The sequence below is a fragment of the Cuculus canorus genome, chromosome 2 (assembly GCF_017976375.1).
Source record: "Cuculus canorus isolate bCucCan1 chromosome 2, bCucCan1.pri, whole genome shotgun sequence".
Taxonomy (NCBI): Eukaryota; Metazoa; Chordata; class Aves; order Cuculiformes; family Cuculidae; genus Cuculus; species Cuculus canorus.
In genome coordinates, this window is record NC_071402.1 from 16,948,053 (window position 1) to 16,974,953 (window position 26,901).

Genomic DNA, 26,901 nt, shown 5'->3' on the forward strand with positions numbered 1-26,901 from the left:
AATATACATAAGTTATTTTTCTATATTAGAAACAACTGTCAAACAATTACTGTATGACTTCATGAATTAGTTGGTTGTTTTGAAATATTCATGCTAGGATTAAAAAAAAAAAAAAAGAAAAAAAGAAAAAAAAAGAAAAAAGGAAGGAAAAAAAGGCAATATGGGCCTTTGAGCCTGAACATATTGTGTCAATCACAAGCATATGCAATGTATCTAAGCCATGAGGTAAAAATTTTCTTTGTAAATTATTTCATAAATAAATAATTTGCCTGAAAAAGTTTATGAAAATATTTTTGCCTTTATTAAGTTCTCTATAGTTCTTTTGTGGTAAATATAAACAGATTGATACTGACGTCTTCTTGATCTGTCTTATTTTAGCTTGAAATGCAGAATGTATCATGCAAGCACTTTTTACAAAGATATGGTAACAAACTTTTTCTGAGAGATACAGTATTTCATTACAGTTGTCTACTTGAAACTATAAAGACATATTTTGTCCTTCTCATCTTTGCTTATGAACAGCTCTTGCGGTTTCATTTTAAAAGCATTATGCACAGAGAGGTTTGTGCCTTTTAGAAAATACTACTTTCTAGTATTGTTCTACAGGTGAAAAAAAAGGTGTGTATGTTATCAAAGTTTACATGTGTTGCAACCTGCGCTTTCATTGTTACTGATCTCCAGGGTTTGTCTGTTATAACGTGAATAAAAACCAGGAAAGCTGCAGCCACACATACAAACTTGAGGGGATTTAATGTGTGAGGGGCATCATTTCCTCGTTTAAAATGAAAAGACATGAATAAGTCTCACTAGAGCAGAGAAGGAAAGGGGAATAACCCTGGTTTAAATATTTTCCACCAAGCCCCGCTTGTAAGATGCTTAGCCAAGTCATCAGACAAAATACCTGGTGATTTTAAACCTTCATATGCAAGACATCTACCAAGTCACCCAGGGCTGACACACTCAGCCACAATAATAAAATCTAAACCGCAGAGAGGAACACGTTCAAATCAGTGCAAATGGGACAAAGATACTTGCTTTCCAGAATTCTGCATTCACTGATATTTGTGAAAGTAGTTTGCCTCTTCCACTGTGATTCAGATGTGGCAATTGTAGCTTAAGTAAAAGTAAATAAAGGTTTACGAGTTCATAAAGGTTTACAAAGCTAGGAAAGGTTGTCTGTGTCCATATTAGTGAGGTGCTACTGAGCATGGCCCCAGTACTAAAGTATTGAGGCAGACTTTGTAACAAACATTAAATTCTGATATTACTTTCCTTCGCATTCCATACATAAACCTCTCCACCGCTTTGAACTGATTTTCTCCTGATGGGTATGGAGTCAGTCCCACACATAATCTGTCAGTTTTGCTCTCCCTGTCTCGAGGATCCTACTGTGCGCCTCATCGCGTGACTATATTTTACCTTCCATTTTCAAAATGACAAGTTCACCTCTTGTACGTGAATTATTGCTTTTCTATTTATAAAGTGCTTTATCAGACAATCCTAGAAGAGAACTTAAGGGGGAAATGTGTTACTGGGTGATTTACATGAGCAATTACTTTACAAATCTGCCAGCGGATTATACTAAACATATACGAAGAACGTTTAAGTTTGGAGAGAGGGCTGTGAACACCATACGTTTTACAGTAGGGTTTCATTTGCGTCAGCATGTATCTCTGAAGATTTTACGCTTTGCATTTCACCACGTATTTGAGAATAAAATAGTAAGGAAAAAGTTATGTCATTTCCAACATTTGGGGGGAAGCAGTTTCATCTCTCGCACTGTATCGATTTAACTCTTTTCCAGCTTCTCCCTCGATTAATGCGTTAGTAGTTGCAAGAAACCAGAATGCATCTATTCCAATATGAAATCAGTTTGAAACGACTTGCACGGGAGGAAAAACACGCCATATAAAGTCACCTAACTGCAGAAAAATTGTGTCCAAATGCCCAACAAATGTTTACATAGTTTTTAACGCCTACTATATTTGGGACTTTAAAGCCCTTTCACAGGAACCTTTTATGTACTGCTGCTCCTCAGAGAGTGTTTTTTACATCGACATACGGACTTCTGGCAATTTGTAGCGTGGAAGAAATCAAGAGTATTTCAAATTGAAAAGGTTCTGCGCGGGCAGGAAAAAAGTTTTAAAGGGTTTTCGCGGAGCATCTTGCTACCAACTCGCAATCGGTATCAAGGAGCAGGCGGGCGGTCACAGGGGTATCCATCCCCAAACTTGGGGAGATCCATCCCCAAACCTGGGGAGATCCATCCCAAACCTGGGGAGATCCATCCCAAACCTGGGGAGATCCATCCCGAACCTGGGGAGATCCATCCCCAAACCTGGGGATATCCATCCCGAACCCGGGAATATCCATCCCCAGACCTGGGAAGCGTCTGTCCCTCCGCCCCAACACCCGCAGGGATACGGGGAGGGGAGGCGAGGTTCCACTAGAGCCGCGTTTCCCCCGCAGCGCTCGGCTCTCCCGAGGGAGGGAGGCACCTATCGCGGCGCGGGTCACGCCTTTGATGCCCCCGCTGCCCCCGCGGGTTCTCGGTCCCCGGTGCCGGCGCAGCGGCTCGGCCTGCGGGGCGCCCCTGCCCCGGCCGCGGCGGCGGGAGGCGGCGGAGGCCTCGTCGCGTCGCGGCGGGCGGAGGCGGGCGGCGGGGGGCGGCGCGGCCCGGGCCGCCTGCGCTGTCTCTTTAAGGGCGCTCCGTCTGGGGTGGCGCTTTCCTCCGCGAAGGCTCCTTTGATATTAATAGTGTTGGTGTCTTGAAACTGACGTAATGCGGGGAGACGGAGGTCCTGACAAGCGATAACAGTCCTGATAACGCGCCGGCCGCCCCGCCGCTCCCCAGGCCGCCGCCTCGCCACCGGCGGGGCCGCCGCGCCGTGCCCCGGCCCGAGCTCCGCGCCCCGCCGCCCCCTCCGCGCCGAGCGGGGCCGAGGGGCAGCCGCGGCCCCACGCAGCCCCCCCGAACCCCTCCCCGGCCACATAATCCGCGGCCAACTCCGCCGGCGGCAGGAGACGGTTCATGGCTCACGCCGCGACTCCACCATCTTCCAGGCTGCCGGGGCTGCCGCTGGCGGTTAATCAACAGGTAAAGCGCGGGGGGGCGCGGGCGCCGGGGGCTCGGCGGGGGGGGGGAGGGGGGGCGGGGGGACACCCCCCTCCCCAAAAATGCAACCCCCCAAAATAATAAAGCAAGGAAAGCGAGGGGGTGGGGGCGTCATCGCGGGGGGAGGAGGGGGGGTTGGATTGCACAGGGTGTTTCTTGGTGCATCCCCCCCCGCGCCCCCTCCCCCCCCGCCGGTGGGTCAAAGCCATGTGTGATGGCTGCAAAGTGGCGACTTGAAAACGGCGGCAGCCGCGCCGGAGTCGGGAGGGTCAAGTTCAGCGGCGGGCAGGGGGCTGGGGCGGCTCTGCCCTCCCCGCCTTATCTGCGGCGGGTCCGCGGCCGCGGGGCGCTCCGGGGGGAGGGGAGGCGGGGGGGGAGCCGGGGACGAGCACGGAGGGTTCGCATCCGCGGAGCTGCAGCCGCGCGCTCCTGACGCTCCTGCCGCTGCTGGAAGTTTTAATGGGGATCATGACAAGCGGGGCGCGGAGGCACCATCATGAAGAGTAGTAAGTTTGGGGAAAAGTTTTTTTTATTTCTTTATTATTTTTTTTCTTTTTTCCCTTTCCCCTTGTCCTTCTCCTTGCCACCCCGGGTGCGGAGCCGAGCTGCGCCGGGAGGGGGGCTCCGAGTCCCTCCCGGTCACACCGGGGCAAAAGGAGACACGGTGTGGTGATATTTTTTCCTTTTTGTTTTGTTTTCTTTTTTTTTTTTTTTTTTTTTTTTTTTTGAAATCAGAGCGCGCAGAGACGTAAAACTTTCCCCTCTTAAAGGCGAAGCTCTGCTGTCGGCGCTGCGTCCCCACGCTCCGCTCTCCCCTGCCCGGTACAACTTTGTGGAGCGTTTCGCTTCTCCCCCCGAGCCCCTCTAACTTCTCTCGTCCTCTGGGGCTGCCGGCGAGGTGCTGCTCCTCGCTCGGGTTATCCGCGTGTTTGCTTTTCGGGAGGGAGGAATGAATGGAGCGGGGACGGAGGGTTGCGGGGATGCCGGGGGAGCGGGGCCGCCAGCGGCTCCCCAAGGGGGCTTGACATTTCGTGGGCTTTGTTTATCTGCCTCCCTGCTGCAAATCAAGGCGCTCAGACATCCCGGCACTCCTACGCGGTTTCTAGTGGGGCCCGCTAGCCTCCTTTATGTCTTTTTTTTTTTTTTCTCTTCCTCTCTCCCCACAATCGGTTGTGTTTTCAGTCTGCAAATAGCAAACTTCTCAAGTGCACTGAGTGAGCCGTGGGGATAAGGGATGGGTTGAAGTGGAGAGATGTCTCCTCTCCGTCACTCCTTCCTCCGCCGGTGCCAGTACCTTGCCTGGCAGGGCTGGAGCCAGGGGCACCTCAGCACGCTTGGGGGACCAGGGAGACAGATCCTCTCTGAGGGGAAAAGAGTTTCTAGTAAAAAGAGTGTAAAGTGTTATGCGGACCATGCTCCACTGACTGTTTTTACAGCACGGAGTGCATTTTGAATGTTGATTGAAACAAGCAATAATTCAATACGCTTCAGGTTTTATTTAACCGAATTCAGTAAGGCTCTCAAGCAACCATCAAACTTCTTTGCCATTCGGGCAGTCTTTTTCAGCTGTGCAATTGACTCCTATGGATGTTCATGGCATCATGTTACTTTCCTGTTGGTTTTAGGAAAAGTTGAACGTTTAGAAAAGATTGCCAGAGTTAAAAATGCAAGGGGCAGCAAAGGAAAGTAGTGGTAAGAGCCAGTTCCTGACGTGGACAAAATGAGAATAAAAGTTACAGTAGTATTCTGAACTGCAATTTATGTTTGCCTCATGTTCACAGTATGTGTGTTAGGTTAGACAGCTCTCTCAGATATTCCACCAGAGTGACATTTAAAAAAAGTCCTCCAAAGAGTGAGGATTTTTTTTTAAGTACTCTGAGTCTATGAGTAAATACAGGGTTTGTTTGAGAACATCAACTATTTCCTGTAAATTGTGATGGTGACAAGACTGTCTGGAAATGATATCAACACTTTGAAAGATTTTCTTTTTTTTTTCTTTTTTAACCACTGAATGAAAGTTTGGTAATAACGTGGTCGAACCAAACAAGTTGAACCTTTATATGCAGGGGAGAGGGGGAAGCAAGAGACTTGTTCTTCTTTTCCTCTTGAAAAATGTGTACCTGCTTGAAGTTTGCCACATTGAATCAATAACGCTAGAGTTTAGTAGTGCATCAGTGCGTATATACAAGTTAATTCTCAGACTGTGACAACAGAAGTCTGCTTCGCTTTCAAGAGAAATTTGATGAGAAGTGTAGTCAGTTCACAATCTTCTGTCTGATTATGGCTTTTTTTTGTTACATATCATAACTTCCCTCAGTTTGAATCTTTGCATATACGTAGTCACAACAAAGTAAGTAGAGTGCAAAGTTGCATCAGCTTTTAAGTTTACATGTTTTCCCTGTGATCCTCTAAAACAGATTCTAAATAACACTGAGCAATCTTTGCATGTGAGAGTGGGGCTTTATTTTTTTCTTTATTTCATAGTAATGCTAATAAAGAAAAAAATGTAAATTATAACTTCAGAGATCTGAGACTTCTTTGGGCATCAAACAATTACTGTGCAACCAGGTTATCCTCTTACATTTTTAATCCATTTTTAGCGTAATTTATACGATAAGTTTGAAGGTTGCGTTATGTTTTTATTGGTGATCCAGTAAATTCAGTATTATTTTACAAACCCCTGGCAGTATTATTTTTATGTCATATGTTGTGTATCATTTGTAGCAAACTTTTGTAGTATACTGTGTTATGATGCCTACTCTGGCTGAATATTATTATTCACATGTCGTGATTGTGCATTAATAACAGTGTAGTACTAATTCCTATGTGTGGATTCGAGTGTCTGTGAGATGCAATGGTTGCTTGTTAAATCTCTGCATTTCAATCATATTATATTTTAATGCTAGTTGACACATAGGGTTTTATATTTTCAAAGCATTGTGCAAACAATGACTAATTACTTTCTGTTCATGCGAATTACCTCTTTTAGCACTTTATCAGGCAGTTGCTTTGAAACAAAACTGTTTTACATTACAGTGTGAAAGAGTTAAAAAATTAGCAAAGATGTTTAGGGAAAACCCAAAATTTTAATTACAAACAGGCAACTATGGGTATGTATTTAAATTTTTCTTTTTATGTGGAACTTTCCTTCTTAGTTTGGGGGGGGTTGTATATGCATGAATATTTATGTCTCTTACAAACTCTTGACAATATTTTAATGTAATAATCTTAATAGAAACATTCTCAGATCTTAACTTCAGCCACACTGGCAGTATCACTTTAATAAATGTTTGTGGCTAACACCAAATATAACATTGTGAGAAAGTTTATGGTTAAATATTTTTTAACATGATAGGCTGGGAATCTGACAGCCCTTTTTGTTAGGTGAAAGTAAAGTGGAAATAAATTACATTTTTTAATACAGTTTCAGTTGAAACAAACTGCCACCCGGCAGTAAAAGTATTGGCCTTGAACAGAAATATATTCTGATTAAGAGATTCTAACTGGTGTGTAAAATGAAGCCATTCATTCAGTAAACTGACAACTTTCCAGTTGGTGTTTGCCCTTGCTTAATTTAGTTTCCTCAACACAACTAGTGAAGTAGTCTGGGTCTGTTTTTGGCAGTCCCGGGCGACTGTAAACTCGGGCACTTTTGTCCCAAATATTACACCTCACGAGTTAAAGAGCAAGTAGTTAAAAAGGAGAGCAGACAGGTGTGAGGAAAAAAAAAAAAGAAAAAAGTTTCTTTTTTGTTTCTGAAACTTTCTGAAGTTCTTACTTAGAAAGAAAACAATGCTATTTTCAAATACTGGTGATTAATACTATAGCCAGCATGGTCTGCACCCATCTATTGTATAAATACCATTGCCTGTTGACCTTTGGATGCATTAATTACAGCATATCTGGTCTAGATTCTACTATTTTTGTCTGTCCAGAAGATAAATAAAAGTGCCCTTTCAAGTCTTCCTGACGAAGGAGAAGAACTTTTTTTTTCTTGGTACTGTTATGAATTATGCAGTTCTTTTTCCTACCCTGTGCCAAAGAAGTTCTCTTTTGACTTTAAAAAGATAAGCCTGCATCCAAAGAGAGAATATTGGATTACTTTAAGACTATTTTTGCTTCAGCTTTTTGATAGATACAGACTCTCTGGGCTTTGCTTTTTTTGGATAATGTGTTTGCTAATTAAAACAAAAACACATAATGAATTATATCAGATGATGTGAAGGATTAAAGTACAATTACACTATTAAATAGTAAATGTTTACAAGGGCAAGACACGCAACTACATTTTTCAGATTATGCTTATTATTCACTTCTTGATGTTGTTTTGCACCTAATCAATAAAGGGCCTTCCAGAAGGCAGCTCCTTAGCCAGTTGTATACGTGCCCAGAACATAAGAAACGCTGCTGGGGCAGAGGAGCGCGGCAGGGAGAGAAGTGGTGGCATATTACTCTGACTTCTTGTCATGCACACCAAGGCTCAAATGAAACAGGGAGCAATGGGAGGATAACTACCATGCTCTCGGTTTAAGTCCCCAGTGGACATTTTGTCACACCCCAAAAGCGTTGCACAACTGAACGCCATTCCACTTGATGTGTCGTCTGGAGTCAGAGGAGTCTCTGGTTTGGCATCACGGGATTTAGAAGACTGTGATTTAGGCGAACTGACATTGCTGTGTGTAAGAAACCTTATTTAATAGCTATCTATGTTTTATTCATGTTCTCTGCTATCAGTTTTGTATTTTCTAGTACCTTTAAAGTGTTTTTTTAAAATTCAATAATAGCAGCACCAGTGGCAAATACATCTAAAATTTAATAGAAATTGTTACTATTTCTATCGATGACTTTTATAACAGTCCTGCCACATTAACTAAGGAAAATTACTCTTGGATCTCTGTATGTGAATTTAGAAAAGCTATATAGAGAAAATTCTTCATTAAATTGCATAGTGGCCATGAGTGGCATGTCGTAGGATGTTCCTACAGAACCCAGGTGGTTCCATCCCGTAAAGTTCGGTGGAACTTTTCTGTGCTCGCAGGGGATGCATGCGGGTACAGCAGCTACAGTGGGATTATTTCTGCCTTGCAAATAGTATTATTTTGAACTGAAAAGTTTAGTCCTAATAGTAATTTCTACTTTATTAACTGCAGTTCACGCGTATCTAATTTCTTGTAAGTCTGCTTTCTTTCCAGGCTCAGATCGATTGACTTCCTTCCCCCCGCCCCAATTTATTTTAAAATATTTAATTTTTAAAATGTTACTAGCTCTTTAAAAACCTGTAATAAATGCTTTACAAGTGGCTAGACACCTTCCCTGGTGGTTTAATTTATACAAGCAGGAAACTTTCTCTCCTTCTTTCTCTCTCTCTTTCTTGTTTTCTTTAAACCAACTGACGTAATGCCAAACTTTGCTTTAAAAGAACAGACAGAAGTAATTGGTAGCTTTTAACTTTTAATAATGTTCTGGATTGGTTTTAGTGGCCAAACTGCCATTTTTTTTAAATTCAAGTAAAAACGGGCTTGTGGCCTGAGGAAAAAAGGCCCTGTTGATGCAGTTATTTTTATTCTTGTTTTTCAATCTGTTATTAAAAATCTTTCCTGCTGAGCTCTGCTGGATTTCTCCAATTGCTCTTTGTGATGGCTGGTGCATTTCAGGTTACGGTAACTTAAACTGTTTTCTGACTTTTATGTTTATTTTTTCTCCATAGGCACTTTAAGATGATTTATCCTCTTTTGTTTATTTTTTATTTTTCCCCCCTTTTCTCCCCACCTCTTCTCTCTCACCCAGCACCCAAAGCCTTCTTTTGGAGAAACAAATTATTTTGATTGGGAGAGCAATAAGATATTAAACACACCTTTGGTGGCAGTTCAGTGAATATTATTTTCCTAGTGTGTGTGTTTTACACCTGTTAGTGATTCTGATGGGGAAGATATTCATTGCCCATTGCAGAAGATAGGATAGATCATATCACGAAGAATGGCCACTATCTGTGTGCTCTCCACCCTGTATTTTAAAACTAAAACAGATTTTAAAATATGTTCAGTAATAGTCTCTAGTGATCTGTGTCTGTTTGTGTTAAGATAGTAGAAACAAGAAAACCCAACAAAAGGATTTTTTTTTAATTATATGTACTTAAGAAAATCCAGTCTACTGTCTTTTCTTTCCTAATTTCTTTATTCTGTTTGGAGTTTTCTGGCTTATTTCCTTAATTTCCCTCTGTGTCTGCTGGGGTTTTGAATACAAGCAAACTTTCTACGGTAAAAGACATGAGTTAGGCAATAGACTTTCTCGACGAAGTTGACGTCAGGACGACTTCATAAGTTGGCAAGTAGGGAAATCGTTCAAAGACCAAGTTGGCTTGTGCCAGTTTTCCCTTCCTTTAGGGGAGACACTCCACCCAGTAGGAGGTGACCCCACCCAGTGTGGAGAGCTATAATTCAGTGGCAACACTTTAAATGTCAATCCTCCCTAGGGTTTAAACCCCAGACTTGTCTTGCCTCAATCTTTCTGTTTAATCTAACATTCGATCTGTTGAAGTAACATCTCATCTTCATAAGCACTTTTTGGGCCTGATCCTGCAATTCTCATTCTTGAAAAATATTCACTGACATCAGGGGGACTTTTGAATTCAGTAAAGGCTGCAGGATTGGCCTCTGCAGAGTTGTGTGTGTCTGTGTCTGTCTGTAAGTAAGATTGTGTCTGCTTGATGAATACTGTATAATCTGTGTTGTTAAAGATGAAATTCTAAACTATTTCCTTTATAGTCTTAAAATCTGAAGAAGTCTGTGAGTCGTAAAATCTGTAAAGCAGATTTTCCTTAATAAGTGAACTGTAGGTATTTTTATTTAACGTTTTCTCAGATTAATGTATGAGTTTAAAAAGTTCCATTTCTGAAGAATTTAATGCATTTCTGTCACTTTTCTGTGTTTCTCTGTGTCATGCTCTGGACGTACTTTTGAATGCTGCTTTTGGCTATTTTTTCATCTCTAATGGAAAATGAACGTCACAGCCTGTACCTTGGTGCCCACAACAACCCTCAGGTTCTTGTGTAAGACAGAGAACTCCCAAGGAAAAATGTAGTTTTGAGATATTCTCAAAGCGAACATGTAATTTTTATAGGTACATTTTACTTCTTTGTGGCATCCTTTTCAGATCCACCAGCGCATTTAGCGAGGCTGACAGTGCAGGAGGGAATATATAATTCTGTGTTGTAAAAATGTTATAGAAGAAGCAGTGATGTGCTCATCTCTCAGCAGTGAAAATATGCCAGCATTTTTAGTTTACTAATATATCTGGAAAAAAAAAAAGAAATCCGTAAAAGTTGATGTAAAAATCATCAATGCACTTATGTTTCTCAGCAAGAATTACTTAAACAGTATGCTTCAGTTTTGCCTCAAACCATTTCAAGCAACCTCTGATCCAAGAATGTACCAGTTCTTGGTTCCTGGAAGATTAAGCATGACATTTTCTATTATATAATGAACAGCAGTATTGTTTGAACAAAGGTAACATATTTTGATTTGTGTACTTTTTTTTGGCAGCTGGCACTAGTGTAGGTCTAAAATGAGTGGTGATCTAACAGTGTAAATATCTGAATGTTCTTGAAACACATAGTATGGATGTAATGTGTTTAAATCATCGAATCTATCTATCTATCTATATTATATAGAATGTGTATGTATGTGTATATACAAAGCCGTAAATGGTGTGTTCTGCTATCTGTAGCCTTCAAATGTGTATCCTTTGGGTATTCCTGACCTACTTTGCAAAGTCTGCAAATCTAAAATACATACCAAAACTTAAAAAATTAAACATACAGCTTGGTGGTTCACAAAAAAAGCAGGGGAGAATTTTGGCTAGTAGTTAATCTAAAAGGAAAAAAAAAAAGGATAGCATAGTCTGCCTAAACAGATACCTTGCAGACTGCTTGTGGATATCCCAGTGACTTTACTGGGATTATTTTAAAAACAGATTCTCAGTTGATCTAAAAACAGTTTAAAGTAGATACTGAAGTTAAGTATTGCCTCAAATTCCTATGTGAAGATGTGGTTTAATGTTTAATGGAAGTTAAATGAGTTAGGATAAAGCAATTTTCTTTGGGGGTAGAAGGTTTTCGGTGTTTCCAAAGTATGACTCTTCTTAACTTTCTCACATGCCGCTCTTCAAGCAAATGCTGCAAGTTACGTGGAACATCATCCAAAACTCACTATGCAGATGAATGATGCTTCATGAATTCATTTAGTGAAAGAAAGATACCTCCAATTTCAGTTTCCTAACCTGAACATAGTTTGCTTTTCTATTTAGCATTCTTATTTTTAGGTGTATTAAATATACTCATCAGATGCTCTCCAGCTACAGTTACAGAGTGCAAACCAAAAATGCAATATATGCCAACTGTTGCTGAGCTTTCTCCTCCTGCATGCATAGATATGGACACACACATACAATTAATAAATTAAACCTTGCCCCAAATACCTGAGTCAAAAGCTTGTGAAAATAGATTAACCTTACCATGTGCCTCGCAGGTAAACAGTATCTGATTCTGCTAGAGAAATGGGAGAGCAGAGCTCCTGAGCAGAGGCTGCCTGCCCACACCACCCTGGCACCCAGCTCTGGATGCTCAGATCTGAGGGCTGTCAGTAAAAATCCCACATCTTGTTTCAGCTGTCACAGTGGTAGGAAAGGAAGAAACAGTAACTTAGATCTCCTTTCTACTGTGTATACTGCTTTCTGTCTGTGGCCTGCTACAGTCATCTGAAATTTATGCTTATAGTCTCCTTCCACGTTCTTCAGACCTGTAGTTTTCTTTAGCGTCACACTCCTGTTTGCATGTTACATCTGTCACAAAAAAATAATATAATGGATTAAATTAATCCTGTATTAGTTGTTTGAGCATACTTTAGGAATGTAAATACTTTTGTGTCATTGAGCTTGTATTTCCAGTCTTATGGGGGGGTGAGATCAGAAGTTATCAACAACATATATCTGAGTCATTCAGCTACAATAAATCTTCTAACAAATACCCACCCTTTGCACACCCAAAGATACTCTCCAAGACTGTTGAAATTCTGCACACACCTGTATCTTATGTGTAAGTTCATCAGCATGAATAGTAGATGTATCTTCAACCACAGCTGGTTAGCGTGATACGCTACAGCAGCAGCTATCAAAACAGTCCATAGACAAAAAGTTTAATTGCCACTTGGTTGCTACTGGCTATGTGGCCCTCAAAATTGTCTTCTCCCTGAAAAAAGTCTCAAGGAATTGTTAATTAAAAAGAAATGTGGGGTATGGCTCTGACTCCAGCTCTGCCACAATCCAGGATACAAAACATTAAGTGCTTCTTCTATATCAGGTCAGAAGTGATCATGCATAATCCACTTTTATCTAGGTATCATTCTGTCATATGTAAGGTATGCTCTGCCTTGTTGTCTGTGTTACTCTGCCTCTCCATTTCTCCCTCATGCCTGTTGGTCTCTCTTTGGCTGCTACATGCACATATATACATTCTAAAAATACATGGAAATGGAAGTCCATCTGTGTTGCGTAATTTTTTTTACAAAAACACCAGTGTTTGTATTGTTCTTGCTCTGAGCCTTTAATGAGTTTAAAGAATTTAATGTGACTTAATGAGGATTCTTATTCTATTTCTGACACGGAGACTAATGAGGGAGAAGTAGAACAAATTGAAAACCAACTTTTACTTGTGGTTAGTTTTGTGATGTCATCAAACACAGGATATTACAACTCCTGGAAAAGTTTACAAATCTAGGCAAAAATCCATTTTGCATCACTGCCCTTCAGTTGTTTAAAACATGAAGATTGCTAGCAAGAAAACAAAGTTTAGCATAAATTGTCGTTTTTGTTAACGTTTGGGCTGGTCAGATTTTTAGGTGAATGATTTTTATGGAACTGCATCTAACCTGCTTTGCCTGGGAACCCGGGCGAAATTTAGATGTGACCAAAGATTAATTAAACTCCTCAGATTATGCCCCTAATCTCCCCTGTACTTGCAAGGGACAGAACTCTATCTAACTTCATCTAGAGTAAGATTTCATGGTAGGAAAAATTTTAATTATGTTGCAGCTTATTTAGAGGGAACTGTGGGTTTTTATGAGGATCCATGTTAAACTTTCTTTACAATTTGCTACTTTAAAGCAGTTTCCCAGGGCTCAGGACACAGTAACAATATTTTGTAGGGCTCCACCCGTGCATTTTTGCTGCCCTGTTCAGGATGGCCAGGTGGTATTATATCCTCAAAGCTGCTCTTAGTGGGACCATGGTCCAGTCTGTCACCTTTAAAAGTGATCCTTTTGATTTGAAATCAATTCACCTCCTGAAAGGGAGTAAAAACAAAAAATAGATTTAGGTAATGCACCTGCTTCTGAGCCCTGCTGTTACCCACTTGGCTTCTCGGACACACTTTCTTCTTGTTCCTCACCAACTGCTCTCTTCAAGGCTCGTAGAAATAGCAGTGAAGCGACTGAAGCTCCAGTATTATGTATATATCCATGTAAGCAGGCTATAATGCTCTCATAAAGCTGTGTGCCATGCCATGGGCATCAGGGTATTTTTGACAGGCCATGGGAAGCAGTGACTTTCATCGTCCACAGAATATGCTTCTGATATAACCAAACTGCAAAAAGTTTCAACATAGTAAATAAAATGCTTTTCTATGCCACCTGTTTTTTTTGTTCAGCAATTGTTAGTATTTTTAACAATATGGGATAAATGGCACAGTGGTGTGATTGCTTAGGTTGACGTTAACCCTTGGTTCTTCTGTTGTTGCTCAATATAGCATGTCTGAACTGTGATGGATTTTATTGCTTTGCGGTTTATTTTTTTGCAATTAGTTGTTAGTTTCATGTTGTTGACTACAACATGAGATAGTTCAAATAAATTAATAAGAATTTGAATTGAAAATAGGGGCATTTTTAACCAACTTTCTTGAGCATTATCATGCAAACAGAAAAAAACTAAGTTGTTTGGTTGGTTTTTATGTATGTATATATATGTGTTTGTGGTTTGTTTTTCTTTTTCTTAATTAAGGTTTTCATAATTTGGTAGTTCAGCAAACTGAGTATGTTCTGAAAATATTTCTCACAGCAAGTCTGAGTCGATAGCTTCTAGGTAGATGGTTTTGTTATAACATGCGAAGTCTGGAGCTGAAAACCTGTTTTCTGGAGTTCTAAAACTATTAGAAAGTAAGATTTATTGGACCTTAAATATCCCAGTGGTGCAAATTTATTTGGTGTTCATGGCAGTCTCAGCTCAACTTTCCTTAGAGATTTGTTGTGGTACTGCATTATCTAAGGAACACTCCTAGTGCATTTGTCTAGCTTGCTTCCCCCGTCCTCCCCCCCAGTAATTTCTCAATTTTTGTTTGTGCCTGTTAAAGTATTTTCTAACAAAGATGACCTGGCAGTGATGCCAAACTTTCTGGTGCAAAACATTTTACCTGAATGGGACAAAATTAAGAAACTGAAAAACTGGCATTTTTCAAGTTTTTGCACTTCAGTAGTGGAGTGTGACAGTGGCTAGTTGTCAGTGGGACGGAGCTTAAAAGATCATCACAGGAGAAAGAAAAAGCAGCTGTGGAATTTGTTTTACTGGGTGAAAGGAGACTCATGGTTAAGCAAGCTTTACCTTCTTGAATTTTCAGAATTTATTGCCCCAAAGACACATGCTTGAATTGAAAGAGAACTAGGATATTGTAAAATCCACTGTGACATGAAGTACTTTTACTGCATATGAATGCAATTTATTTATTTTTTCTCTCCAGCAAACTGTGACTTCCTTTGTCTTGTCATAAGGAATTTCAGATGAAACCTTACTAGAGTAAAGCTGCTACAAACCCCACGCTCCTCATCTGTAGCTGTATGCAGTGCGATGCGGTTTTCATCGAGCTACTGTGCTGCTTTCAGTCAGGAATGGTACTGCACTGGCTTTACTCTTGCAAAAAAAAATATGTTTTCTTAGAAAATGTACTACATGAAAGAAGGATGGGCAAGCAGGAGAACAGAGCAAGCGCTCTGATATATGAGCTGAGATTATGGATGTTGTAATGCCATTTATTGTAGAATACTACAGAAAAATCACATTGGGACCAAAGTTCCCATGGATTACCATGCGATATTTATTACCATTTTCCTGAGTTTTCCCTGGTTAAGATCTAATTCTTCAGTGTCTGGAGCTGCATGAAATTAAGAATTTGTCCATTCACAGAGGAAAATCTTGCCAGCTATGGGAATTCACTATTTCTTTACCTATATTTATTTATTCTCTCCCCTGAAGTTTCCCAGAGCGAGGGGATTGGGAATGGAAGGCAGAGAAGAGGAGTAGGTAAGCTGGGGGAACAGCAGGGGCACGTTTCTGCTCAGTAAATAGTATTTAGTGATTACTGTTTACTGTCAAGCAGATTACTGCAGTTGTGTTTCTGTGAAGCAACCCGCATGCAGCACTGCAAAGAAATGGAGCAAAGTTGTGTGCAATTCTGAGGTGACTAAAAGATTTGCTTGTGACATACTTCTAGCAAAAGCCATTTTTGGTTTCCCAGTACCCTCCTCAAACGCTATAATTTTGTGAGTGACACATTTGATGATGAGCAGCCATCAAAACACTCATAGGCGTCTTGTTTGAAAGAAGAATGTGCTTGAATTAAATATTAGCAGGTCAGAGAAATATGTTGATTTGTTGTTTTAATTTGTTCTTCAGCTTCCTGCCCTTTTTCTCTTTGTTTGATAGTTATTCAGTTTTGGAGTTTATTTAAAAGAGATGATAAATTATATGCTTTTTCATTCCTTACTTGGGTACAGCTTCCATTACAGCTTCCTTGAGAGCGCTGGTCTGAGTGAGAGCTACTGCATGTTTTTGCCTTGATATGGAGAGGATGTGGATATTGTAGGGGTTCCCTCATCTTCAAGGCTTTCTGACTGCGATGAGTTCTTTGGTTCCTGGGAAACAGATTTTCAGTACCCTTTTCAATTCCTTCAGTCAAGTTTTAGTAAACAGTATGAACTGTCTTCTTAGTGCTGGCGGCGAGGAAAACGAATGGAATCCAGGCAAATCTCACCTCTGTGTTAGGGGCAATAAGGCATATAAAGTCTCTGCTGAGCTTGCCTGGTGATTCTTTGGTTATCATCTTCTCATGATGTAATATGCACATATTAAAAACACAGAAGTTAATGTTTACTTTTTGGATGCTTTATTGTCAAGCAAAGAGACTTGACAGTTTCATGGTTAAGTGCCTGAAGTTGTTTTTGGCTTTGCAGTTGTTGAATTAATCACTGCAAAGCTAACTAATTGTGTACCTTTTTAAGCTCCCCCCCCCAGTTAATGAAAGGGAGATGTTTTGGTCTTTCTGACTTCGTAATCGGGTTATCCCATTAACTGCTAGCAGCAAGATCTTCAAGCTTTGACTTTCGTGAGTTATCTCAGGAATCATTCTTCTAGTAGATGGTGAATTTACTTACTGATCCATTTATTTATGGCTTTCAGTGTCTATGCTATGAAAAGGGTAGAGGCATTTTAAAACACTTAAAAATTGTGTAGAAAATGTGCTGGCTCCTCAATTCTGAGTCTGCAGATGTTACTGCTCCTGTTTTGATTTGTGAGACTTCTTGGTGTCTTACTGAGCTGTTTCTTAACAAGGACTTAAAAGTTTCAAGGTTTTTTTTTAATTTTCTTTTTTTTCCTCCTTAGATGTTAGACATGGGCAAAAAATGACAAGGAACTCATCTTTATAGTGTGCTGTGCATCAGGGTTGATGGAACTGCAGGCTAGTTACTCCCTAGTTTTAAAGAAAGATTAAAAAGTCCTAGCGAAGATTAACTTTATTTCTGGCAACATTTTCATAGCATTTTATTATGGCAAAGGCAGAGTCAAAGGATGAATGGACAAAGTTGGGATTTTTGCCATTTGCTTGCTTTTTTCCAAGGCTGTGTAAGCTTTTTTTTTTTTTAATAAAAATAATGTAGAATGTAGTGTTTCCCACAAGAACACCTTCACAGATTTAGCATAAAGAAAGTACATTTTAATTCAAAGACACTGGTATGTTTCTTAAGGCTTTGAAAACAGTAATTCAACAGGCATATAAAACTATAATGGTAAATACAATGATTATTTATATCTTCTGTTGTTAAAATACATTATTTATTTTAGCGTGTGTTCAGATTAGTGTCATTTATTTAAGATATCCAACTTATTCTCCACTTTAAATACAAATCTCTTAGCTTCTTAATTTGCTCTTTTTATGTCAGCTGGCTCATTTCAAGTTATAAACAAAGGTTTCACTTCGACAACTTTTTATAGTTTAAAAAAATCTCCAATTGCATTTGGAATTTTTGTATATATAACTAAACTAAAAAGTCTGTGTATTGTATGGGAGAGGCTGTAGTGATATTATTTATCTTAGGGTCCACGTTATTAAAAGCAGGACTAATGATAGTGAATCATGCACACTGTATATTAATGCAGTCCACTTTCAGCACTATATAAATAGTATTGTAAATACACACCTGCAAAGTGTCTGTAGTCATACGGTCATCGCACAAAGTCCCTCTGTGCTCTCCTAAGTACATATCTCTGCATGTATCACATTTTGCTAACCAAGGCAGCATACTGCAGCTACTGTTCATCTTGAGGAGGTGTCTATAAAATGAATGCTGCAAAACCAAAACTTTGGGATGGCTTTATGCAGAACACATGGGTGTACTGTTACTCAGGCTTTTAGTGCCTGCCTGGTCCTTTTCCGTGGGCAGGGCTAGCTGCACAGGATGAGCTGGGTGTCGATGTGAAATGTCGGCTGGTTCTTGAAGTGGGGCAGAAGACAAGGTATGACTTAAATCAGCAGGCAGTTTTTTGGCTTTCCCAAAGTGGGACGTAGTGAAGAACTAGTCAGAAAAAAGCCATTAGTTCTATCAAAAATCTAAAAATGTGGCGACCACACTAGCAGCAGATTCTTTAATTTTCATCTGCAGCAGTAACAAGGCCCTGTTCCTAAACTTACTTCCTAAACTTTTTATTTCAGCAGACAGCCATGTCAGTGCTGTCAGTTCCCCCGCTGTGTTTGCATACACACATTCAGAGTAGCCCAGAATCTAAATACATGCTGCTTAGTGCCCACGGTAGCCGGAGCTCTTTCCTTGTGCTGCGCCTTGGAGCCTGTTCAAGCCCATGACAGCAAACATGGGCTGCGTGTAGGGCCTGATTCTTCATGGGGCAAGAGAGGCTGCAGACTCAGAGGAGCACAGGGCATTCCCAGGCCACCTGGGGGTGGTGGTATGGCTGGTTCAGAAAGGTGGCTCTTCACCTGCCCCTCTACAGTGGCCCTGTGCTGTCCTTTGAATGATTCGAGCTGGCTTCTACCTAGGAACGCTCCTTAGGGTTTGCTGGTGGCAGCTGCTGTGCATCCAGAAGTGTGTCTGGGAGCTGAATGCTCAGGCACCTGTTGGATGTGCAAAGAGGGGGTGAGCACTGAATTTGCCCCCCCCCACCCCTTTACAGTAGGCAGCACAACCCCGTGTTTTAGGCTGCAGCCACTGTGCCAGCTCTGCGGTGTCCCTGGGGAGGGAGAGGAGCCCCTGTTTAGCACCTGAAATGGTGGAGGACAGGAGAGACAGGGATCTCCTTTTTAAAAGCTTTTTTTTTTTTTCTCACCCTTATTCTTTATTCATAAATCTAACACAGTTCCACAATTCCCAGACAGGTAAAGCTGCAGGGCTTTTTTTGTTTTGTTTAAATCTTTCTGAACTAGCCAAATTTTTGGGGTTGGCATGAGGTGCAGCCAGTACCCATGGCCTTTCAGGGCTTGCTTGGTCTAGAAGTCTGCAGATGTTTTCTGCTGGATCTAGCTCTTAACGAACAAAAAAGATTTTGGCGTGCTTATTTATTTATATTCAAGGGGAAAATGTGATTTAAAAGGTTGATAATTATGTTTTACGTGAACTACTCAGACTTTATGCAACTGTATGGGAAAATGAATGCTCATCAATTAAAAAGAATTTCTTTATTCATAAAGCATTCATATTTAAAGTGATTTTTTTTCTCCCCTCCTTAATGAAAATAGGGTTTGAGGAGAATTACAAATAATTATTTTTTTTAATTACATGTGTTCTGCATCAGAGTTCTTGAAGACGGCCCACTGTGATCCTCTGGTGAAAATACCAGAGCTTTTCAAAAGCTTTTTAATTATCCATTCTCACTATGTCTCTCTTTGCCATATACACATGGTAGCTGAAAAAAAAGAAAAAAGAAAATATTCCAGGATGGATTCACCTACAGGTGTGCGTAGGTCAGACACATACTTCTCATTCAGAATGATTCTTTTCTAGCCATCAGGTAGTACTTCTTACTGTCAAAAAACAGCTCGTGTGCTTGTTCAGAGGCAATGCTTATCACAAAGGTGTGAAGGCCTGTGTGGTGGGATTTCCTTTTAATTCTGAACCTTATGTTTTACTGTTGCCTTCTGTGGCTCTGGTAGGCCATCGGATCATCCCTAAAATAACTCCTGTTGTGTTTATTACTGATGTATCAACTTGCCGTAAGTGACAGAAAGAATTCCACTTTTCAGCGCAACAGTTCACTCACTAAATGATTCCCCCAGCATGATACATGCTCTGTCTTGTATTTAATTATCTCATAATTATCAAAGCAGTAATGAAGTTGTGCATAAGAAGTGTATAGATCAATAAAAATAACTCAAAATTTTGAAGAAGCACTGACAGGCTCTGAGCCCAATCATTCTTCGGAAGTTAGTTTCCATTTTTCTGAAAATGTTTTGCCATTTTTTTAAAAAAACAATGTCAGAAGAAAGGATTTAAAGTTCTTATTGTTTATTCCTAACTGACGATCATACATACATTCTCAGTGTTTTGTGAGAGGCAATTTAAGTGCTAATGGAATTTTGTATTGGAGTGGCCCCTAAGAATATGATCATTGTTACAAGTTTATTAACACCATGAAAGATTTCCTGTCCTCAGAAGTCTGCCAGCAAACGTCATAATCCTGAGAGGGCAGAGCCATGTGGTAGGTTTGACTGAGCCCCTTTGACAATGATATCATTTATTTAACTGTCTATCTTTAGCAGTTGGGAGGCTAAGGTTTGGTTTCAGAGGCATGCCGAAACTCTCGCGCTACATGCATGGCAAGGGCAATGGAATACCAGGGTGCTTGCTTGGGCTTTAACTACTAAATAATGTGGTTGCACATGACACAACAAGAAGAGAGGTATAATCCTGCCCTGTGAAGCAGGTCACATGTTTCAGGTTCTCTCTGTAATGCATGCAAAGTAGCTGCTTAAATCATTACGAGTGTGTAAATCATCTTCTTCATAAACAATACCATCAAGGTACAGTCAGGCAACATGTCTCTTGTGGGTTGACTGGAGTTGGAATTCCTTTCAGACCTTGAGGAGGTTTATCAGTGCATGTGAAGTAGATTCATCTGTTGCTGCAGTGTGGTTTCTGCAATGTTTTGGATTTCCAAGATGAATATTGCTAAGGCTGTCTTCTTCACATTGAGGTGCAGTGAAAGAAGGATGATGTGAATGAAGCAAATGCAGCCTATGTGATCTGAGACTTCCATCAAAAATATTCTCCTTCTTTTTCCTATGGCTTTGTAAGTCATACAACAGATACCCATTTATTCCTCTGCATAAGCTTAGTAAGTATTCAGAGCTCCTGTTACTATGTATGTTGTGCATTTGGGGAGGAAAAGATTTGCTGAACAGTGTATTAGACTTGTCATACTGTTTTTTTCCCTCTTTCTTTAACATGCCGATGTACTTTCCTTAACACTCCACACCTCTGTAATACAGTCCTCAAAGCTGACTAGTTCAGTGGTGAAACTGAAAGTGAGACCTAATCTTAAGAACCCTTCTGTACTTCTAGATAAAGTACAGATATGTGTAATTATTATTACTACTAATAATAATTATTGGACTTTGGGGGGGTTGGGGGGGGGAGGAATGGTGAGGGAGAGGTGCACTATATGGTCACCTCCCCACCCCCAAATGCTGTATATTGCATTATTTAAATAGTTGTTTGAGATGTCTTTATTACAGTGATTCATGTTTTTAATGTCTGCTTTAAACACACATGTGAATTCATGCTAAGGCAATGGAACTCCTCTTTCATTTGCTGTCATGTAATCATTCTGCAGTGCGTGCAATGCCCCTGGTTTATAACTACAAATAGACCTTCTCTGCAGAAATCCTCTTTCTCAAATGCCTAAGGATCAGATAGATTTGGTTAAAAAGCGAATACAAAGATGATGACTCTGTAAACACAGCATATACTCCTTTTAGTCAGAGATACTGGCTCGGAGTTACAATTAACCAACCCCGGTTTTAGAAGAAATACCAGTGAAAAGGCACCGGTAGACGCACTAGATACAACTAAAGCTGCTGGCAGCGGCCATCTGGTCTATAAGCGCTACTGAAACATGACTTCTTCTACTTCCGATATCTGTGCTGTGTCCTTTAGTGGTGGGAAGAAAAACACAACCAGCACTCATCAACTTCCAGCACATGTGGAAACAAAGCTAAAAGAGCAGGGGCATCCCCAATGCGTTGGCAATTTGCTAAGCGCCCGAGGGCTGCATCTCATTTGCATTGAAAATGCGGAGATTGCTCCTGCCTTTATCTTGGCTACGGGGACGCGGCTAGTAAAGGCAACAGTGCCCAACAGGGCTTGTTTTACCTGGATCCCAGTGTTTGGGAGCTGGCTGGAGCGCCTGATGACGGGACACGCCGTGGCCCACGGGGCTGTTGAGGTGCCTCGGCGTTTCCCGCAGCGGCCGCTCCTGCTCCGCCCCGGCACCTCCAGACCTTCCCGGTGGGACGGGGCGACGGGTCCCCACCGCTGAGGGTGACAGTGCTGGTTCAAAGCGAGATGGACTGGTTCGTGCCAGGGCTTTTCCAGGCCTGGATGGAACGCTCTTCGGCTGTGCGAGGAGGCTGGGGCGCTTGGCGGAGGGCGGAGTGAATCAGTGCCCTGCACAGAAACCCTTTTGTATGTTTTAACCAGTTTAGTAATGAAAGACAAATTAAAAGAAAAAAAAAAAAAAAAAGAAGAGGAAAAAAAACCTCCAGCTTGTGCCTTTTCAATAGAGATAACTGTTATCTCTTATAAAAGTCTACATAAGTGTAAGTAATTGCCTGCACTTGGCACTGGTTACAGTGGAAAAGCTGTGATCAGCAAACTCGTATTGTACTGTGCATGTAAGGGGAAGTTATCGGGTGATACGGGGACTTGTTGGCATCAGTGCCTGCACTCCTGTCTCCTCTACCTTATTTATACCTCTTTATAAGTCTTTGAAGACTGAATAGTGACTTGGGAAGGGGCACGGGGACAGCAAGTTGACTTTGAGCGAAGGAAGTTTTGAGGGGATCATCCTTAAAAAAAAACCAAAAAAGCCCCACAAGCCCAGCTGTAGTGCTGTGCCAGTCTGGCTGCCTTTGTTCAGCGTTTGAGGCCGGTGCTGGGTCTGTCGTGCCGGGAGCATCCCCGATCTGCGGACACCGGGGTGGCTCCCACGGCTCTGCCCGCCGCCGGGAGGGAGAGAAGGAGGGAGCCAGGGATTCCCTTGCCTGCCCGCATCTCGGCGCCCCCAGCAGCAAGTTTGGCTGGAGCTGAAGGGGCTCCGAGTGCGTCTGTGTGTGCGAATCGGGGTGCGGGGCTGCGGGTCACGTTTGCGCTCGCATGAAGCTTTACGCCGCGTCGCCGCCTCTCGCCTGTGTGTGTCTGTGTGTCCGTGTCCCCGCGCCAGCGCTGGCTGCCTTATCGCAGGAAGTGTTGCGGAAAGCGGTTGCTCCCTCTCTCTCTGCCCGGCTCCCAGAACGCGGTGATTAACGACTTTTCCCCCCCGCTCTGTCACTCAAGTGCTGGGCAGCAAACAGCAGTCCCGGCTGTCCCGCTCCAGCCTCAGGACAATCCCCTCTCTTCCCCCTCTAAATAAACTTAGATAAAGCCCTTAGAACAGTCTTTTTGTTTTGTGTTTTTTTGTTTCTTTCTTTGCCTTTCCTTCTGAACACCTTCATATATGTGTGTGTATATATATATATGCACATATATATGAAACATAAATTTGTTCTATATTGTAATTACATGTATTAAAAGTAATCTATGTCCATGTGTATATGTAAAATCCCCAATTCTGTCCATGTTTTGCAGTGATAAGCCTGAATTGAAGCAAGTAAAGCTTTTCCTGTTCATAGGTTAGTCCTTTCTAGAGCACCTTTGGAAATCACGTTGTTGACCTCACTTAATAATAAAGAGAATGTAAATATGGTCAGTTTGGCTGGAAAAAAAAAAAGCCAACCCAAACCCAACAATTTAGATTGGGAAGGAGATATCAGGAAAAAGTAATATTTTTTTCATACGATCACCTTGGAATTATCTCATGATATTTCATGAAAAAAAATTTGTCTCACATTGGTATTTTTCACTGGTACTATCAAAAACTTGTGGAATGGAGGTCTTAAGATATTTGCATTCTAAGACACTGTGTCATATCTCAATATGTAGAATGAGTATTCTAATAAGCCCAGAGACTAGCATTCCCTTTGGAAAATTAATCCTATAATATATTTGTTTCCAAATTGTGGTCTGCAGACACATATAATCGTAGTATGATACTGATCTGCAGTATCATATCATCCATTTAGGGATTCTAATTAAAAGTTTGATGTAAAGGCTGCATAGTGGTTCCCCGTTGTATTTGAATTTTGACAATGGTCCATGATCCAAAAATTTAGGAGTGTTTGCTCAGGAGAATTGTAGTCCTAGATCATTACATTTTGCTTTCATTTCATCCTGTATTATTTTTTTTTTCTCTTTTCAAACTTGATTAAAACCAAAGAGAAAGGAAATATTTGAAATGATTTGCACAGTTATTTGATTTTTGTAAAATTACATGGTGTGATGTGCTATATGAGCCAAATAGCAGACAAACTTTCAGCTCGTAAATAAAGTACAGTTTTTGTTCTTGTTTAAGCCCATTGAGATGTCTGCAGTTAGGTTTTTCTCTTCTGTGATCATCGTGTATAATAGTCTGATGCTGCAGATACTTGCAGGAGCATAGCAAAACTGGTAGCATCATGTATGTGGTTTGATTTTTAATATGTAGTGTATTAAAGCATAATTTATATCCTGAAAGTTGTTACATGAAACTACTGCAGTATATATTAAAACAGTCACTGGACTCCTAACTAATCTAATATAAATAACAAAGGTACATAATAACTAGTGCTTAAGAAAAAAATATTTTTTTTAAGTACAAAAACCTACATTTAAAAAAAGACTTAGATATTTACCTTTTAAAAATAAGACTTTCAGATTTTGGTCTGTGTTAAAGTCTAAGTCTACATTGCTTGATGTACTCTTTATGTTTATTTACCTATTTGCTGCCAAAGTTTTAAGCAAAGTCACACCACATTCCTGGTGGAAATGGGTAGCTAAACACCTGGACCCAGTTTGTGGAAGTGATTAAACTGGCTTTTGCCAGAGGCTTCCTCAGCTGCTGCAGTGACACTATTTTCTCCATTTTACATTCCACTCAGTGATTCTTATTTTCAAAACTAAGATTACGAGAAACTGTGGGGGTAAAACTGGCAATGGGAAGCTTATTTTCCTTTTCCATTCTGTGGATGAAAATAGAGCATGAGATGATGACATTTGTTACTTCTAGAATTTGATAAGCCAAAACAATTGCGTGAACAATTGTACAGTGAACAAATCACATGTGTAATTCTTTTCTGAAATTAGTTTAAAATGTAAAACAGGTTTTGTAAATGTCTTTTTTTTTCTTTCTTCCATACCTCAGGCATCATTGAACTGACGAGCAATACCTTAAAGAGGTTTTAAGTTAATTCCAGCTTTCATAAATCATAAAAAACAATTATTATCTAGTAAATAGGAAGCATGGAATGAAATCTGTGATATGTATCAACATTAAAACATAAAAGATGATGTTGAGCTCTGTAACTGCTTAATTAAGCACGTATAGGTATGATGTATACAAGTCACTGTCCAGAGGAAGACTCCTTCCTTCAACAAAACAAGTATATTTAGTTACAGTTAACATCTTTTCATAATCGTTTCCTGAGTTATCACTTTTCAGAAATACGATGAAAACATAAATAGTTTCTTTCAACCTCATTGTATGTGTATGTTGACGTTTTTAGCCTGCCAATTTAAATCATGATCTAAACTGGTGATGATTGCCATGATTAGAGTATATATCAGTGTAAATAACAATCAGTGCAAATAGTGTGATGGATTTGAAATATGCAGTGTACCTATTCCACTTTACTTTTTGAGTGATTTCACTTGCAATCATATTATTTCATATGTGTTGCATTTATTGGATAGTGTGTGGGAGAAATACTAAGCGCTATTTTCAGATCACATGAATGTTTTCGTATTTTCAAAATATCTCCTATTTAGTGTACTGTATTAAAATAAAGTCATAGCATGTAGTTGATAGTATATTCTTCCCTTCTCATTCTGAAATCATGAGCAGATTTTTGATCCTGTTCTTCAAATTCTGGACCCAGAGAGTCAGACACAAGTGAAAATGCTGAGGGTGATTGAGTCTAGGGATTAGAGTTCTTAATATCTTGAGCAAAGGCTGCAGAAATAAGGATATATATTCTTATTCATTAATTACAGAGCATTAAGAAAATAAATCGAAATCTAGAGGACCTCTTGTAATTAATCATGGTTTTGCCAGAACAGAATCTATGCCTGATTTCTCCAGTGCCTCTTGCAATAAAGGCTGGAAGATACTGTCGGACTGAATGACGAAAGCTTTGTGCTCAGTCCACTGACAGAATAAAACAGTGCCAGATGAAGACCTCGGACTACCAAGACCAAGTATTCAGCTGAGAACTATTAAAAGAAAAAAATTGAGGTTGTCACAGCTGCGTCCTTTTAAGGTCAGCACAAAAAAGAGTCTTGTCAAGTTGACAGAGGGAGATGACTTACTGATGTAACCGAGGGCAAAAGAGATAAGCAATAAAAATAGTGTTACGTTTCTGTTTGATAGAGTGACTTCTCCTGACAGCTTACAGAGAGAACCAGGCAAAAAAATGCACCGAGTTAGTTACTGTGACAGCGAAGCTGATAGATCACATGGAAATTTAATTGTGCCAATTCCACTGGGTTTTGGAGTCTGCATTTCACTATTTTTCATAAGGACTTACATAAATTGGTCAAAATACACCAGAACCTAATTTCACTGAAGCAGAACTCCTTGAACTACTGGGTAACAAAGTAAACATAAACCGATAGTTAATTTCTAATAGTGTTGTTCTTTATTAGTAACATTCAGATGTGAACATGGGATTAAAAAAAAAGATGGAAGTAGGCTTTAATATTAGAGAAAAGTATGCTAAAGATAGGATTCTCACTTGTAGAAGAAGGTTCATAGGTGGAAAGGGAATGCATCTCTTGGTGTGGACGAGTTCATCACCTTTACGTCTGGTTTCTGTATGGTATGGCCAGTTTTTGTCTGCATTTTAAACATGTTTATAGTCAATGTGAACTAATAACTGCTTTTCTAGCCTGAACTCCTGTGTAACCCAGCACACCAAATTCCACCCAGAGTATAGCTTCTGCTGTGTAATGCAAAAGCTGAATATCATTAGCATATCTTACAGAAGTATAGTTTCAAAGCATTGTAATGACAAGGAAGGCATTCTAATCCTCCCCTGCATATTATTTAATGAATCAGTTTGCTTGCAATAATGATTTTACTTTTCTGAAGACAGCACTTACCTTTCCTGG

At 40.4% G+C, this 26,901-nt stretch overlaps 1 protein-coding gene across 6 annotated transcripts in view; it reads left to right on the forward strand.

The window, feature by feature from the left end:
* The first annotated feature begins 2,834 nt into the window (after positions 1-2,834).
* TRPS1 (transcriptional repressor GATA binding 1) overlaps positions 2,835-26,901 on the forward strand; it is a 213,530-nt gene continuing 189,463 nt past the window's right edge. For 3 of the 6 annotated variants that reach the window (XM_054059249.1, XM_054059255.1, XM_054059254.1), the window contains exon 1: positions 2,835-3,097. The gene's annotated coding sequence lies outside the window, so the exon portion shown is untranslated. Of the gene's footprint in view, positions 3,098-3,517; positions 3,622-7,684; positions 7,795-26,901 lie in introns of those variants that run through there. The other 3 variants (XM_054059252.1, XM_054059253.1, XM_054059250.1) reach the window with 2 other exon arrangements.